The following is a 15,995-nucleotide window of genomic DNA, read 5'->3' as shown; positions in this document are numbered from 1 at the left end:
CTGAGTGCTCATAGAGAGATGCTCCATGAGTCCCAGTACAGACTACAAACATGGTGGAAACTTAGCTTTGATATCCACACACTCTGTACGTCTGTGAGTAACTGTGATGAAGATGTGCAGAGATCTGTGTACAAACAGGAGGAAGACTGTAAAGACTCTGTGCTTCTAACAGCCTCTGTTAACATATGTGAGGCTGTTTGTTGTTGTTGCCATGGAGCTTTTCACTGTTTGGGTCAGCAGGTCATGTGATCAGGTTTGTTCTGTGAAAGCTGGACGATGGTTCAGTGTCAGGGTTTGTTTGCATTCATCAATAAATATCTAAATAAATCAAAGACTCCTTTTCGGAAGTAAGTAAAAGGAAACAAACAGCGGCTGCCAGCACTGTAAACAACAACAGCAAAGTCAGAGGGAACTCATGACGATGTTTATGTGAAGCGTAGTTTGGATCTTCTTTGGCTGCTGGTTCATGTTGTGTTGGGCTCTTGAATAAAACTCCTGCTCTAGCGATAATGTGGAGCAACAATAATCTTTAATACAGTTTTTCTTGTCCTGTTCACATGCCACCCATTTCCTGTTTGTGGGTAAGTACTGCCGCCTAGTGGTGCATGCATGTACATCAATATAGACTACACCACTGTTCAGTCAATGTTGTTTGGAGAGAGATCAAACCTGCAGCTCAGAATCAGCACAAAAAGGACGTAAACGCAAAGCACGGACCCGCCGAAACATCAGAATCAGCGAGCTGATTCCGTGTCCGTGCCGTCGGGTGAGAAAGGCGACATCTCACTGATTCTGATCCATGATCTGTAAACGCTTTGTGTTTACGTCGTTGTGCAGAATCCGTGTACCTGCTCTCATTTACTGTTTTAGCTGTTTGGTGGTTGTTGAAATGTTGTGAGGTTTAACCTGAGAGTCTGGCGTTTTCTGCTAAATAAATTTATAATAAAAAGAATTGATTCAAGGTTTTAATTAATCAATATCACATTATCCAAGCTAGAATCGATTTTAATCGATAAATCGATAATCAAAACCCTAGTGATCACTGTCGGCCTATCTCGGTTTTAATCATCACTATTCATTTTAAAGCTCAGTTTTTGTTTGGTTTTTTTTTGCCTGTCCCGTTTGGATCTTTAGTCATCAGAATTGTTGTCTGAAGGCCAAGAAAGATGCCAAAGCGGATTTACTTTACCAATTAAAAGTATCAAAGTCTAAATGTGCTGGTCTTTCCAACCTTTACCATCAATGAAACTGTCGAGGAGCTGCTAGAGCAGAGAGGGGTCGAGCTCACACAGTTTGAACATAATGGGTTGTATTTAAACAGCTTGGTTACTTTGTTCCTTCCTAACAGTTTTCTGTAAGTTTGAGAGCTCTGAGTAACCCTGTGACTCTTCTGAGACAAGGATGCGACACGGAGGATGTGGACAAGTGGGTGAAGAATTTGTCTGACAGACAGCTCACCCAAACAGAGAAAAACATCCTTGCTAAAGGACTGAATTTTGCTGTCACACCGAGACAAATCCCGCTAGTGGAACTAATCGCAGCCACAGAAACAGCAATTCGTAACAACAATTTTGCAGAAGTGGAAGCAGAGCAACTACAGACGAAAGTTTCGGCCTGTCTCAGCAATGCAAAGCCCCCAGCATCCAACATCACCATGGAGGAGAGGAAGGCACTCACTTCACTTAGTGATGACAACAACATTATCATCCTTCCGGCAGACAAGGGAAGGTGCACAGTATTGCTAAACCAGACAGACTATCATGAGAAGATTTTGTCGCTACTCAGTGATGAAAATACTTATGAGCCCCTGAAACGAGACCCAGGAAGTGGCTACAGGAAGAGGGTGATAGACTGTCTGAAGCAGTTAGATCAAGACAAGGCTATTGACCGGATCTCATACCACAGGCTATACCCAGGGGAGTCTACACTAAGTCTGTATGGTTTACCGAAAATACATAAACAGGGTGCACCTTTAAGGCATCGTCTGTATGATCAACTCTGTCACCTATAACATCTCTAAGTTTCTGGCTTCGATCCTCAACCCTCTGGTGGGCAGCTCTGAACACCACATCCAGAACACCCTGGATTTTGTTGAGAAGGTGAGAGATGTCATTATGGAGGCAGATGAAACCATGGTCTCGTACGACGTTACATCTCTCTTCACTTGCATCCCAGTCACGGAAGCGTTGGAGGTAGTCCGTAAGAGATTACAGGATGACACCAACGTCAGCAACAGGACCACTCTCAGCATCGACCAAGTGTGTTTGAACTGTGTCTTCATTCCACCTACTTCACATACAAGGGTCAGTTCTACAGGCAGAAACATGGGTGTGCCATGGGCTCCCCAGTTTCACCCATTGTGGCCAATTTGTACATGGAAGAAGTGGAAAAGAGGGCTTTGCTATCCTACCCTGGAACACCACCAAGCCATTGGTTCAGATATGTGGATGACACCTGGGTGAAAATCAAATCTCAGGACGTACTACATTTCACGGATCACATTAACTCGGTGGACCGACACATCAAATTCACCAGGGAGGATATGAAAAGTGGCAGGTTAGCCTTCTTAGACTGTGAGATTTCCATCAGTAATGGGGGACATCTAAAGGCTGACGTGTACCGTAAACCTACACATACGGATCAGTATCTAAGGTTTGACTCTCATCATCCACTGGAGCACAAACTGGGTGTCATCAGGACGCTACAACACAGAGCGAACACCATCCCCACTGACACAGCGGCCAGGGAGGCAGAAGAACATCACATCAAGAAGGCCCTGAGTAAATGTGGTTATCCCAGCTGGACTTTTGTCAAAGCGGGAAAGGTACCTAAAGAAAGCTCCAGTCGATCCAGGAGAGAAGGACAACCGCTGCCCAGGCGAAAACCTGTAGTGATCCCATATGTGTCAGGAGTATCGGAACAGTTGAGACGCATTTTTTCTAAACACCGTGTCTCTGTGGCTTTTAAACCCCAAAATACGCTGCGCCAAAAACTGGTCCACCCAAAGGATCGGGTCCCCCGACACAAACAGAGTAACATAGTGTACGGTGTTAAGTGGCAGGAGGATTGCCAGGATTTATACATCGGGGAAACCAAACAACCTCTAGCGAAGCAGATGGCACAACACAGAAGAGCAACCTCATCAGGCCAGGACTCTGCAGTCTATTTACACCTACAGGCCAGTGGACACTCTTTCAACGATGAGGCTGTACACATCCTGGACAGGGAGGAACGCTGGTTTGAGCGCGGAGTCAAGGAGGCCATTTACGTGAAGAGGGGAAGACCATCTCTGAATCGAGGAGGGGCCTAAGGGTACATCTTTCACCATCTTACAATGCTGTGATTGCAGCCATTCCCCAACTCTCTGTGAATGGTACTCATGGCCGTTGATCAGTGTTCTTTGATCAGTGGGTTTTGGTCAGTGATTGTTGATCAATGGTCATGGGAATTTGCATAATTATGATTAAGGAACTGACCTCACAGCCTATTGTTCCTTCAGTGGGCTGGTTTCAGTCATTATGCAAATGTACTGTTTATAAGGTTTGGGGAAACCTGCAGTCAGCTGAGACTGAAGAAGTCACTTGGATGAGTGACGAAACGTTTCTCCCACAAAACGCTACGTCCAGATGAACAGATTCAACTTTTGGAGATCCTCTTCCTGTTGTCTTTTCAGACTTAATGTCTGTAACCTGTCAGAGAGAAGCTGTGAAGCTCTTTCCCCAGTTCTCAGCTCCAAGTCCTCTAGTCTGAGAGTGCGAGTACACAACATATGCAGTGCTATACACACATATTTACATGTTTCTAAGAGTTTGATAACCAAGCTTTTACCAGCATCCTGCACCATGTTCTTGTTCAACATGGGAAAAACACAAGACTAGTTTCACATGAGGACTGAAGCCTTTTGCTGTTTATTAGATCAGCCACATGCATTATGATCCCTCAATACAATTAGATTCTGCTTAGAACTGCATTCAAAACTACTGAGACAATATTTTTAGTTTCTATGACTGAAACAGGAAGTTTACAAGGAATCATTGAGAAGAGTTTCAAACATCAACTGATTGAATCCGTGAATCTGAAAACATGTTTGTGAGTGAAAGAGACAGACATGTACAGACTGAACTATCTATTCAACAGTCAGTGTTTCTCTAACAGGAGACACTCTTTACACTCAGCACAGGGACACTGAGTCACCAGGATACAAGACTCGAAACCCAGGGTAAAGAGGTTCAGTGAATGTGGTGTTGAAGGTGTGGAGGTGGATCAGAGTGTCAGAGGAGACTCTGTAGAAGGACAGAGTGCCAGCAGGACAGTCCACATACACTGCTGCTCTGTTAGACACAGAGGAGGAGGAGGAGGAGGAGGAGGAGGAGGAAGCGATGGATTTTTCTCTGTTATTGTGCCAGACAGAACAAGGACCATCATCAGAGCAGATCAGACTCCAGGACTGATCATTCCGTCCAAACGCACAGTCATCACTGCCTCCTTTCCTTCTGATGCTTCTGTAACTCACTGATACAAAAATGTCTCCTCTCCACTCGACCTCCCAGTAACAGCGACCAGTCAGACCATTTCTACACAGCAGCTGAAGCTTAACATCAAATCTGTCTGGATGATCAGGATATGACTGAACCTCCTCCACGTGTGTCACCTTCCTGTTGTTGTCAGACAGTTGGAGGTTTTTGTGGACTGTGTTTGTGTCGATTGTGAGTTGACAGGAATCTGATGGAGAGAACAAACACAATCCAGCTGCAGTTATTGATCCATCATCTGTTCATTGATTGACACTTTGATGATGACTTCTGACATGATGAAGATGGTTGAATGTGTGCTGCTTTGTTTTCATGAATCACATTAAAAACACACTTACACTTCCTCAGACCTGGTGTCAACCATCGGACTCCAGCAGGCTCCACCCTGAAAGGAGGAGGGGTCAGAGCAGTCAGCATGCACACATGGACATTACATGGCTCTCATACACACACTGATAAAGGAACAGTCCAACATTTTCACAAATACACTTCAATCCATACGTGGATCAAACTGCTGATGATTTGGAATGATCCTGGATGTGTCAGTCTTTTGAAGCAGCTTTTGGAATGCAATAAATCAAAGTTAAAGCATGGCTTCAACATTTTAAGGGCAATAACAAGTAGAGAGAATATTGTGTGATCAGCAAGATCCTGTCATGTTTCGGCTGTATGGCAGGCAGGAATGGACCCAAACGCAAACTCACTGAAACAAGGAATAAATTCAAAAAGCCATTTATTGGCTGGCAGGGGAAAAGGTATACAAAACTAAACTAAACTGGGAAACTCTAATTGAACTAATGCACACGAGGAGACACTTGGAAACACACAGCATCAGGGACGATGCAACACGACTTATTAACTCAAAATTTTGACTTATTACCTCGAAATTTTGAGAAAGGTAACTCGAAATTTCAAGTTAGCGCTGCCAATCAGTAAACTACATGAATGATGTCATTTCCTTGTTACCTGGAAGCTGAAGCCCTTAGCTACAAATGCTACAGCTAAGCTACCAGTATTACGTCCAGTCATGAATGCACAGATTGCTGAGTATTTTCAGCATGGCTTCACAAATGATGAAATCCTTGTGTTATTAGCTGAATGGCGTTACTATTAGCAAACATACTTGCGAAAGTACCAATTTGTTGCGATCCGGTTTTGAATTATTGTGCTGGTACATGATGGTAAGAGGAAAACACGGGACACAAGGAGTGGAAGCAAAGCACAATACCTCAAATCAATATATACACGGTCACACAGAGGGAGACAGAGGACAACACGGGGAAATCTGATAAACAATTCTGAACAGAAACCTTATCTTAAGAATACAAATGAACTTAATACGGAAAAAACTCAAAACATCAGGTCAGAAGTCCTGGGACCATCACAGATCCTTAAGCTGACCTCACTCTTTACTTTAAAACAGCTGCTGCTTCAGTCAGACGGGAACAATCCACACATCATTTACTGCACCACATATTAGAGCTTTTACAGAGCTCTGAGAAAGATGTTTCCCCTTCATCAGCCTCTATTTTCTGTGTAGGCGCAGTAATCAGGAGGTTCCAGTCTGTCGTCCTATTGTTTGCTTTGAAAGGATAGAGGACATTTATCACTCTGTGACCTTTTTGTTGGATTAAAAAAATGCCAACAGACCTGTTAAATTTACTTTTTTGAATGTGACTGTTTTGTTCTCGTGTCCTTGATGTACTGCTCTTTGCTTTGCAGTTCTTGTTAATCACATACAGTATCTCCTAAAATATTTTCTGTTCAACTGAAAACTAGACTTTATGGAAACAACTTTTTCTGCTCAGTTTGATCTGGTTTAGGTGTCCTTGTCTCCTGAGTCATACAGCAAACATAAAATATCATTTGAAATTGGCTCTTTGTGAACTTTCCTCTTAACGTGGTCAGGTACAAAGACTGGACTTGTATCTGGAAACACAGAAAATCTGGTTCCTTGAAATAAAAACAGTTGGGCAAAATGATTTATTTTCTTCAATAAAAGCAGAAAGGCAATGCAGTCAGCTCAATAACAGGGAACTGCAGAGATCCAATCAGAGTGAGTTACAGTCCATGAATATGTGAAAGAAGCCATTTACGTCCACTGTGAGCGACCATCTTTGAACAGAGGCGGTGGTTTACGACACCAACTGTCTGCCATCTGTAATCCAGTTCTGAGATCCTTCCCAGACGCCTTAACGCCCACTCACACCCTGGGCCATCTGACCTCAGGAAATCACATGATAGGGTGGGGCCAGGTTTCACAATGAGCTCACCCGAAACCCTGGCTGATTAGGACCCACACCCACTTTCACACCTTGGCTCATGTGATTAGGTAGAGGATCATCAGGGGGTCCTTTGTCCCTCTTTGGGGGGAAACTCCCACTGGGTTTAAATCTGGGACTCTCGGCCATTTGACCTTAGAACTGAAGAAGCTTTTCGGATGAGAGGTGAAACGTCTTCAAGCAACTTAAAGAAGTCCAGACGCTTTTCTTTGCAAACTCCTTAGTCAATAATGATCTTACTTGACCAGTGTTGCTGTACAAATCAAAGCTTTGTTTATATTCTCAGATGTCTCACTGTTTCTTTAATCCTGAATGCAGTGCTAATGTGTGTTTTTGATGTCTTTAAATTTTTTCATTAAATGTAGTGATATTTGCTAAGACTGACAGGTGGTGGGACAGCCCCACCTGGAAAATGTTTCACCAGCCATCACTGATCACTTCCTATTAACTGAAGTGGATTTTCAGTTGTTTAGAAACCAAAGGCTTGCTTTAAAGAGACAGTTCAGTGCAGCTCACAAAGACTTCTTGTTACCAATAGCTCACCTCTCTGAGGCAGATGCCTTCTGGTCTTTAAAATTGATGGGAAGATCCGCAGACGAGTCACTTTTAAATGACAAACAGCTGGAACCTGAATCTGAATCATGTTCAAGCAGGTTCCTGTGAATAGCAAACACAATCCAGCTGTAGTTATTGATCCATGTTTGTTTTCTTTTCAGGATTTTATGCAGTGTTAATATTTTCTTTTTTTTAATTTCTTCAGTTTGTGCATTCAATATAGTTATGTTTGGAGGTTTCCCACTGGGAAACTGTTTCACCAGCCGTCACTGATCAATTCCTGTTTGCTGAAGTGGTTTTTTAGTTGTTTAGAAACCAAAGGCTTGTTTTTAAGAGACAGGTCAGTGCAGCTCACAAAGACTTCTTGTTACCAATAGCTCACCTCTCTGAGGCAGATGCCTTCTGGTCTTTAAAATTGATGGGAAGATCCGCAGACGAGTCACTTTTAAATGACAAACAGCTGGAACCCGAATCTGAGTCAGAATCAGGCTTAAATAGGTTCCTGTAAATAACAAACACAATCCAGCTGCAATTATTGAACCATGATTTTGTTTTCTTTTAAGGATTTTATGCAATGTTAATGTTTGTTTTTTTAAATTCCTTCAGTTTGTGCATTTATTGTAGTTGTGTTTGGATGTTTGCCACTGGGAAACAGTTTCATCAGCTGTCACTGATCACTTCCTTGTTTGCTGAAGTGGTTTTGTAGTTGCTTAGAAACCAAAGGCTTGTTTTTAAGAGACAGTTTAAATGGGGTTGAGGAAATGAAGTGTTTGCAGTTTATGTCCAACAACATTGAGCAGTTAAATCAAAGAGTTCATGTTACTAACAGCTCACCTCTCTGCAGGCTGGACTTTAAAATCAATGGGGTAACCTTTAGACCGGTCATTCTTACAGGACACACAGCTGGGTTCAGGTTCATGTTTGCGTTTAGTTCCTCGTTGGTTCCTGTGAATAATGATGGAGCAGTGATGTGAGTGCTGAGCTGTGACATGGAGAAGAGTCATGGACAGTTAGAGATGGTCATCTCACCTCTGAGCTTTGGTCTGGCTCTCATGTTCCCCACACAGAGTGCTTTTAGAGGGAGGGACTCCCTCCTCTCTGTCCTCACACTGATCCATGCTGCTCAATTCACATCAGCTCACACACACTTTCTACCTGCAGAGGAAACACAAATCATTCATGTGCACATCAGCTGAAATCCTCCTTTCCATCATGTGTGCTGTCCAAATATCAGCTGCTTCTTTCCTGCTTCATCTCAGTGTCAGCTGAATGCAGTCAGACAGCAGTGTGAGGCAGAGGAAGCTGCCATCAGCTGCTCTACTATCAGTCCACTAGATGGAGCCGTGAAGCACACGCGATGCATTCACTGACACGATGGCTGTGTCCCAATTCAGGGTCTGCACGCTTGAAGTACGCATTTCAAGTACGATTACGTCACCGCCACGCGACGACGGCTGTCCCAATTCAAAGTGCACTTCAAATGCATACTCCAAATGCGGCGTCGATTTCCCCAAATATCAAGCGTGGTCCGGTGCACGCTTCTTGGTCCAATATATCCCACAATCCATAGCGCAGCGGTGGGTGTGGATAATTTTGCCGCAAAATACGGCAGAAGGGAGCGGCTGAAGAGTTTACTGTCAAAAGTAAGTACTGAATATTATGTCACTTATTTATGTGCGAATGTTTAAGAACATTAAAACATGACTGTTGGCCACATGTCGGCAAAGTTATGTGACATTAGTGATGTTTCTACTTTCAGCGGTAACTTGGTTTTAAAGCCTCTAAATCTAAATATATATATATAGGTGAACTTAATCTTACAGAGAATGTGATGATTTTATGGATAATTAAAGTCAGTCATATATCCACAAACACAACAAGCTGAAAGTCAGTGATGCTGCTCGGTTTGCAGTCCTGAATATCACGGCACAAGCAGGATTCACTGCACTGTTAATGTTTAACTTTAACGTGTGTTTGAACGAGCTGACGGTTCACTCGTTAAGCTGAAAGAAAGATGCTTTAATCACAGGAGTCACACATGTGTCCACTGGACCATCTGGAACTCTTCTTGTTTAGCACTCGTAATAACACAAACACTAAATCCTCCTTCTCTTGTGCTGTTTTGTAGCAGTGTATACACCTGAGACTGTCACCTGTCTGTCTGTCCTGCACTCTCTCTCTGTTTCTTTCTCTCTGATTGTGGAATAAAAGTATGAACATGTGTTTATAAGTTAGACTTGTGTTTAAATCCTGCAGCTTATCACACATTTGATTTCCATGTGTGACGACTGCAAGTGTCCAGAGTGAGGACAGACTGAGGGATCCACTGCTGCACATCATCTGTGAGGCTTTGCACCCCTGAAGGACTGCTGGGAAAGTTGAAAATAACTAATTGTCTGTCCTGAATCAGTCTTATTAGGTAATGTTCAAATAATGTTATCATCCCAGTGTTTTCAGTGGCCAGGACTCTACTCTTCGGGTTTTTGGGGGATGTTGCTAACTCCAGGTCCGATAACAGGCACCACACCCGCAGTAGATGTGCACAGTGTGAGCTCTCAAATACGGCGCATTTCTCGGCTTTTAAAAAAAGCGCTATGCGGTGTTACCTCCTTTGTACAGTATCACCTTAAAGCACTTGTTGCAGGCTGCTGAGTTTGCATCTTTTGCTGTAAAGTACAACCAGACTTTTGATCGCTTCGCCTTGGGCATTTTTAATCTGTAGCTCTGCTCTAAAAGAACGTACGTACCTGGGCCCGCCTACTATCCTCGGAAACGTGCAATGATTGGCTAGAATCGAAAGTGTATCACAGCTCAGGAAAAAAAAGCACCGAAATAGAGCACCGAAATGTGCACTGCTTTTCGGTCTGGTTACTACCGTTTATGTCAGGTCCGGTGCCATCATGGCACCGGACACCGGTACCCATCCCTAGTGTAATGATATAAGCGACTGTGTAACTTTGTCAGAAAACAATCAGTAACTTGGTCTCTTTTCACTGTGTTTTTATTTCTCTTTATTTCTCATATTCAGATATTATTAAAATAATAAAATTATTTTTATCAGAGATAATTATCAACAAAACTGTTAAAGTTAAGTCAACATGAAATTGGTTCTAATCAAAGAAACCCTTTTTAAAATCCTCAAATGGACTCACATAGAAAACTAAAGATTGACATTAACATTAAACTGACTAAATTCAGCTCAGAGTTTGATGTATTCCTCATAATAAAATGCGAGTATGTATTAGTATAACAGAAGTAACACTCTGAATGCAGGACTGTAATGTATAAATAGAGTATAACTACAGCCTGAAAGATTTAGAGAACTTTTTTAAAGGTTAGTTCATATAGTTTTAGAAGGTGAAGCAGTTTTTAATTGTTCAGCTGTTTTCTCCTCCCACCTTTTCAACAGACTCGAGGTAATCAGATATTTCTATCAAAGCTGTTTCACAGACAGATATAGGACACTTCCTTATTCAAATGAAGCTCATAAAGAGGTGTAGAGATGATTTAAAGTATGTTGTTGTGCTGTTAAAGCCGTTTGTGTGACGTCCTGACCTCCAGATCCAGAAAGAGCAGGAACATCAGGAGAGGACACATCAACAGTTTGGTCCATTCACAGGAGAAAAGCACAGAGAAATGCCTGGATGTCCACAGAAGATGCATGTGGATGATCCAGGATCTTTTTATGGTAAAGAAAAAGCCATTATCACAACATCAGCCATGTGAGAAAGACTCTCCAGGAGGAAGACCATCATTACCCAAGTCCAAGAGAAAAGTTCACAGAGTGCATCTAGATGGAGAAGAACAGGAGTTTGTAACATGATTCACAAACAACAAACATCATCAAACTCTTTCAGAATAAAAGTGTCTGAAACAGAAACATGCAGCTCTTTGCTGTCTGTGTGAATAACACAGTTAGTGCGCCTCAGTTTGTTTAGCAGCAGGTTTCACATTATGAAAACAACATGATGTCACATACACAGATCTGATATCTGATTAAAAACATGAGGACTGAGCTTTAAATCTGCAGTTTATCAAACACCACTGAGCTCCTCACCTTTAAATTTTACCTTTCTTTGTTGGTCCAGCTGTGAGTCCGTTACTGGGAACTATGGAGCGACAGATTTCTGCTGTTTCTACTGTAGACGATCAAGTGATAATGTGATCATGTGATGCTGAGGTCAGGACAGAGAAGTGAAACTTTGTGAGGAATTTTGGATGAAACAAAAGCAGAAATGGAGTCTGGACTTTAGAAACATTTGAAAATGTTTGTTTGTTTCTTTCCGTCCAGTTACTGAGTGCAGCATTAAAATGATGTTTCTATTGTAGTTTCTATTGTAGTGACACTTTAAACTGGTCCTACTGCAGATCACAGAAACACTCAGTGTGTTAGTGGAAGCTATTTTAGCTGAGCTGTGTCCTAAATCCAAGTGAACAGTTTGCTACAGAGCAAGAACCCTCTTCATGACAAACTCATGTTACACTTTATCAGCTCCATGTGGCTGATGCTGCAAATAATCCTCAGCGTGTGCTCTCTTCGTGTGCTTGTTTCCCGCTTCCGCGCCATGACTTCTGCTGGTGTCTGTGGGGAGTGTTTCCGTTCCCTTCAGTGTTGGTATACAAATATGTCCAGCTCCCTCCTCTCATTTCCACAATTGGCTGTGCTATTGTAACCAGGGCAGGCTGTGATAATATACATTTTAGAGGATCCAAAAGTTGTTTTTGACAAACATAATTTTTTCCTCTGGTTTTGGACCGAGTCGGTTTCTCTTCTTGCTGAAACAGCCTCAGCTTTTACAAACACACCTTCACTGATGAGGCTGCTGTGCATAGGTGCTGCTTTGCTAACACAAACTAATGGGGGTAAATATATGTGTGCTCGTTCCAGGAAGTCAGAGGATCTTCAGAGGTTTCCATGTGAGGATCCATCATTCAAGCTGGACCGCTGCAGCGCTTGTTGTTCCTGCTCAGACTTTTCGAAAGGTTCAAAGCTTCACGTCAGAGTACCACGACAGTAATGTTTACTAGGTGTATTAATAATGAACATCATATAACATTACCTGTGGAAGATGGATGTGGTACATGTGGTGCTGCTGGTGGAGGTGGAACTGATGGATTATCAGTAGATGTGTTGAGCGTGTGCCATTTATAATTATAATTGTAAACGTATTTAATCAGCTGCTCAGCACAAACAAGCCAACACGTTACTCATCATATTTAGACGCTTGGTCAGGGTCCCTCTGCTTCACTTATCAACGCGCCGGGTCCCCCCTCGCATCATGAACCAACGTGCAGGGTACTCTCATTGAAAACTGTAGAGCTTCCTAAACCTTGGATAACTGACCACATGAGACTACTGTCCTTATAAGTCTATGGTTCTGAAATCACATTGTAGTGACAGATACTGAACACAATAAATGATATCATGTAAACAACTTGCTGAGTGAAAATGACAGCAGATAAATTAATTACAGGCTGTTGCATTTGTATGGGTTATTGCATTAATGGCAGAGGGGATGCATGCTGGGTAATGTCACAGCTAGAGACTGGCTGACTTTATTGTACTGGCTTTATAAAATGTTCTACAATCTGTTTCATAGTTGGCCGTCCTTTGACATTTTGAACCTTTGGTTCATTCGCTAAAGCTTTAACATATCTGCTCCAACTTCTCTGAATACATTCAATACAGTCATTTTACCGTCCGCTTTGGATAATCACGCTCTTACGTATTTTTTTAAAAAAAAAGAATTAATGTGAGGCTAACACGTCCACTCACTTTTGTGATAAAGGTTTTTTTTTTTTTTTCAAATTAAATCAGCGCCAGTGACGTCATCTTATGGGACCGTACCACAGGTAAGTAAACACCTGAATCTTTAGATTTGTTTTTTAATTTTTGGAATATAAAAACACAAAATATCCCCAAAGATTCACTCAAAGAGTTGTTGTTAGCAGTTGCCAGGCTCAAGGGAAGCGATTTGGTGGAACAGAGAATGATTTAAAACATTTAAGTGCATATATCTTGCCACACCACATGTGCGGTAATCTAGTTAAATTAGTTTATGTTAGCCAATCTAGTTCAAGCTGCTTACATGTCATCATCCAGGGTACAGTCACAGAGAAGTGTGTGCTCATGTTTGCTGTTGTTGCCACTTTGTAAAGTTTGAGCTTCTAACAAGGGTCAGTGTTGCCAGGTTGGTTTAATGCTTTAAATCAGGGGTCCCCAATCCCAGTCCACGAGGGCCGGTGTCCCTGCAGGTTTTAGATGTGTCCTTGATCCATCACAGCTGATTTAAATGGATAAATTACCTTCTCAACATGTCTTGAAGTTCTCCAGAGGCCTGGTAATGAACTAATCATGTGATTCAGGTGTGTTGACCCAGGGTGATATCTAAAACCTGCAGGGACACCGGCCCTCGTGGACTGGGATTGGGGACCCCTGCTTTAAATCAAGCCAGCTGTTATCAGTACTAATATAGATGTGGCAGTCCAATATGGGGGCCAGTCAAACCGCTTTGACAACTGGTTTGACAGGTTTCATGTGTGTAGGCATGTGTGTTCAGGTGTGCTCGGGGGTATGCGTGTTCATGTGTGGAAACACCCCAGGGAAGCTGCTGGTTATATGTGTTCATGTGTTTTTAACAGGGTCTTTAGTTCAATCAATCAATCAATCATTGATTGACTGATTGATTGAGCTTTATTTGCCACATGCAGGTTGCCCTGCAGTGAAATGGGACTCCCCTGACCTTACATGCACAACACAGACATCACATGGGGATACAGGTCGGAGATCGGTAGCATAATGGAAAAAACACTGAAATGTAAACTACAATGGGAAAGTCCAAGAGGGAAAAAAAAGAGACCTCTACTCATGCTGGGCTCCTATGGGAGGACAGCATGAGAACAAAAAACAAAAAAAACTCCTCTGCCCAGAGAGCACATAAATGTCCACAGCACAACATTATGGAGCACGTGACAAGCAACAGGGTTGGGTAGGGTGTGAGGAGTAATCCGAAGCAAACACAGCAGCCATCCTGCCCTCCGCTATTATTCCAGGGCAGGCCCAGACCTGCCGTTTTCTCATGGGAAAAAAAAAAAAAAAAAAAAAAAATATATATATATATATATATATATATATATATATATATATATGTTCTTCTTCTACCGCCCCCCCCCCCTTTTTGCACAAGTCGAGGAGCGTGTCAGGTTACATTTCACTGTCTGTTATACTTTTATAACTATGCATGTGACAAATAAAGAACCTTGTACCCACATGTTTTGTTTTTTGCACAAAGTACCAGATGATTGTTCAGGAATATACACAAGCGCTTTAAAAAGACAAAAAAACACTGAAGTAAAGTTTTCTAAAGAGCAAGTTGCCTTTGTTATTTTATATCTGCATCTTTTTAGTCTACATTTTACATTTAGTTTACAATTTTTAGCTTTTTGTTATGTATGAAAAGGAATAAAATGGAGCATTATTATTTAATAAATGCTGTCAGTTGTATCTTAATAAAAGTTCCATGTGTGACATCTGGGACAAGTACCTTTGACCAAGAACTCTCTTTTTGTTTATACTTTATGGGATTAAAAAAATATCAAGATATATATCTTATATCGCCATCCAGCTAAAGATATCGAGATATGAATTTTGGGTCATATCGCCCAGCTCTACTAAATTACAACTTTTGTGTGTGTTGTATGACATTTCCTCCTGTTGGAACAGGGCCAACTGTTTTGGGCGCAGGTTTTTTTTTTTTTAAGACCGACATGTTGAATCCATCTCTAACACACATCTATACAAAATATCACTCTGCTTTTTCTGTGAATATAAAAACCCGGAGCTCAGAGTCTCCCCGGCTGAGCTCAGACCACATTCAGTTTGTTTGGTCTGATTCCCGGGGTCTCATCACACAGTAACACAACATGGCACTCACTCGGCCTCTTCAGTAAACATTACACACTGACTCTAATGGAGAGACCGGAAATACAAACACACACAGTTTGTTGTGTGAAGAAATCAAACATGAGCTGAACAAACAGTAAAGCTCCTAAAGACAAACTGTTAAAGGAGGAAACAAAGCAAACTTACATTTTCTTCACACCAACAACAAGCTCCACTCCACACCTGGACACTAAACACAGACACACAGGTGAGCTGCTCCCTGGAAGGAGGCGGGGCTCCACCTGAAACTCAGCACAGGTGGGAGGAGCTCAGCTGTGTGTGTGTTGATGTGTTAACTTTAAAAATATGCCGTCTGACTGCTCAGACTGAGTCAGAGTAAAGTTCACATGCTGACGTGTGGAGACATGAAATCTTGTTGTAGCTGCAGGTGTGAACACACTGATCCCAGATCAGCTGTATTTGTAACATGAACATTTCTGCTGCAAAGCTTCAAATGTTCAGCATGTTTCTCTGTTTCCAGTCTGTAGATCCAGACACACTTTCTACCTTCACCTGTGCAGTAAAGACTGAGAGCAGAGCTCAAACCAACCGTCCAATCAGGGAGCAGCATCAACACCTGAGCTTCATTCAGACTCTGTTATTGAAGATGTTGTTGTCATTTCAACCTGTTGAAGTCATGAATGAAAGTGCAGACTGAGAGTGGATCACATGATGTTTAAGGTG

The 15,995-nt window shown here is 42.2% G+C and overlaps 1 long non-coding RNA gene across 3 annotated transcripts; it reads right to left on the bottom strand.

Annotated features, from left to right (window-relative positions):
* Nucleotides 1-8,463: 8,463 nt before the first annotated feature.
* On the bottom strand, nucleotides 8,464-15,507 carry LOC116318617. 3 transcript variants are annotated; one of them, XR_005611579.1, is made up of 4 exons: nucleotides 15,459-15,507; nucleotides 11,427-11,544; nucleotides 10,925-11,159; nucleotides 8,464-8,524 (listed from the first exon to the last, which is right to left on the bottom strand). It is a non-coding gene; the product is annotated as an uncharacterized LOC116318617 (long non-coding RNA). The 3 variants fall into 3 exon arrangements; XR_005611578.1 differs by having other exon boundaries at nucleotides 11,427-11,569; nucleotides 15,459-15,500; XR_004199332.2 differs by lacking the exon at nucleotides 15,459-15,507 and having other exon boundaries at nucleotides 11,427-13,558.
* Nucleotides 15,508-15,995: the final 488 nt, after the last annotated feature.

Source organism: Oreochromis aureus, linkage group 3 (assembly GCF_013358895.1).
Source record: "Oreochromis aureus strain Israel breed Guangdong linkage group 3, ZZ_aureus, whole genome shotgun sequence".
Classification (NCBI taxonomy): domain Eukaryota; kingdom Metazoa; phylum Chordata; class Actinopteri; order Cichliformes; family Cichlidae; genus Oreochromis; species Oreochromis aureus.
This window is presented reverse-complemented; position numbering and strand designations above follow the sequence as displayed.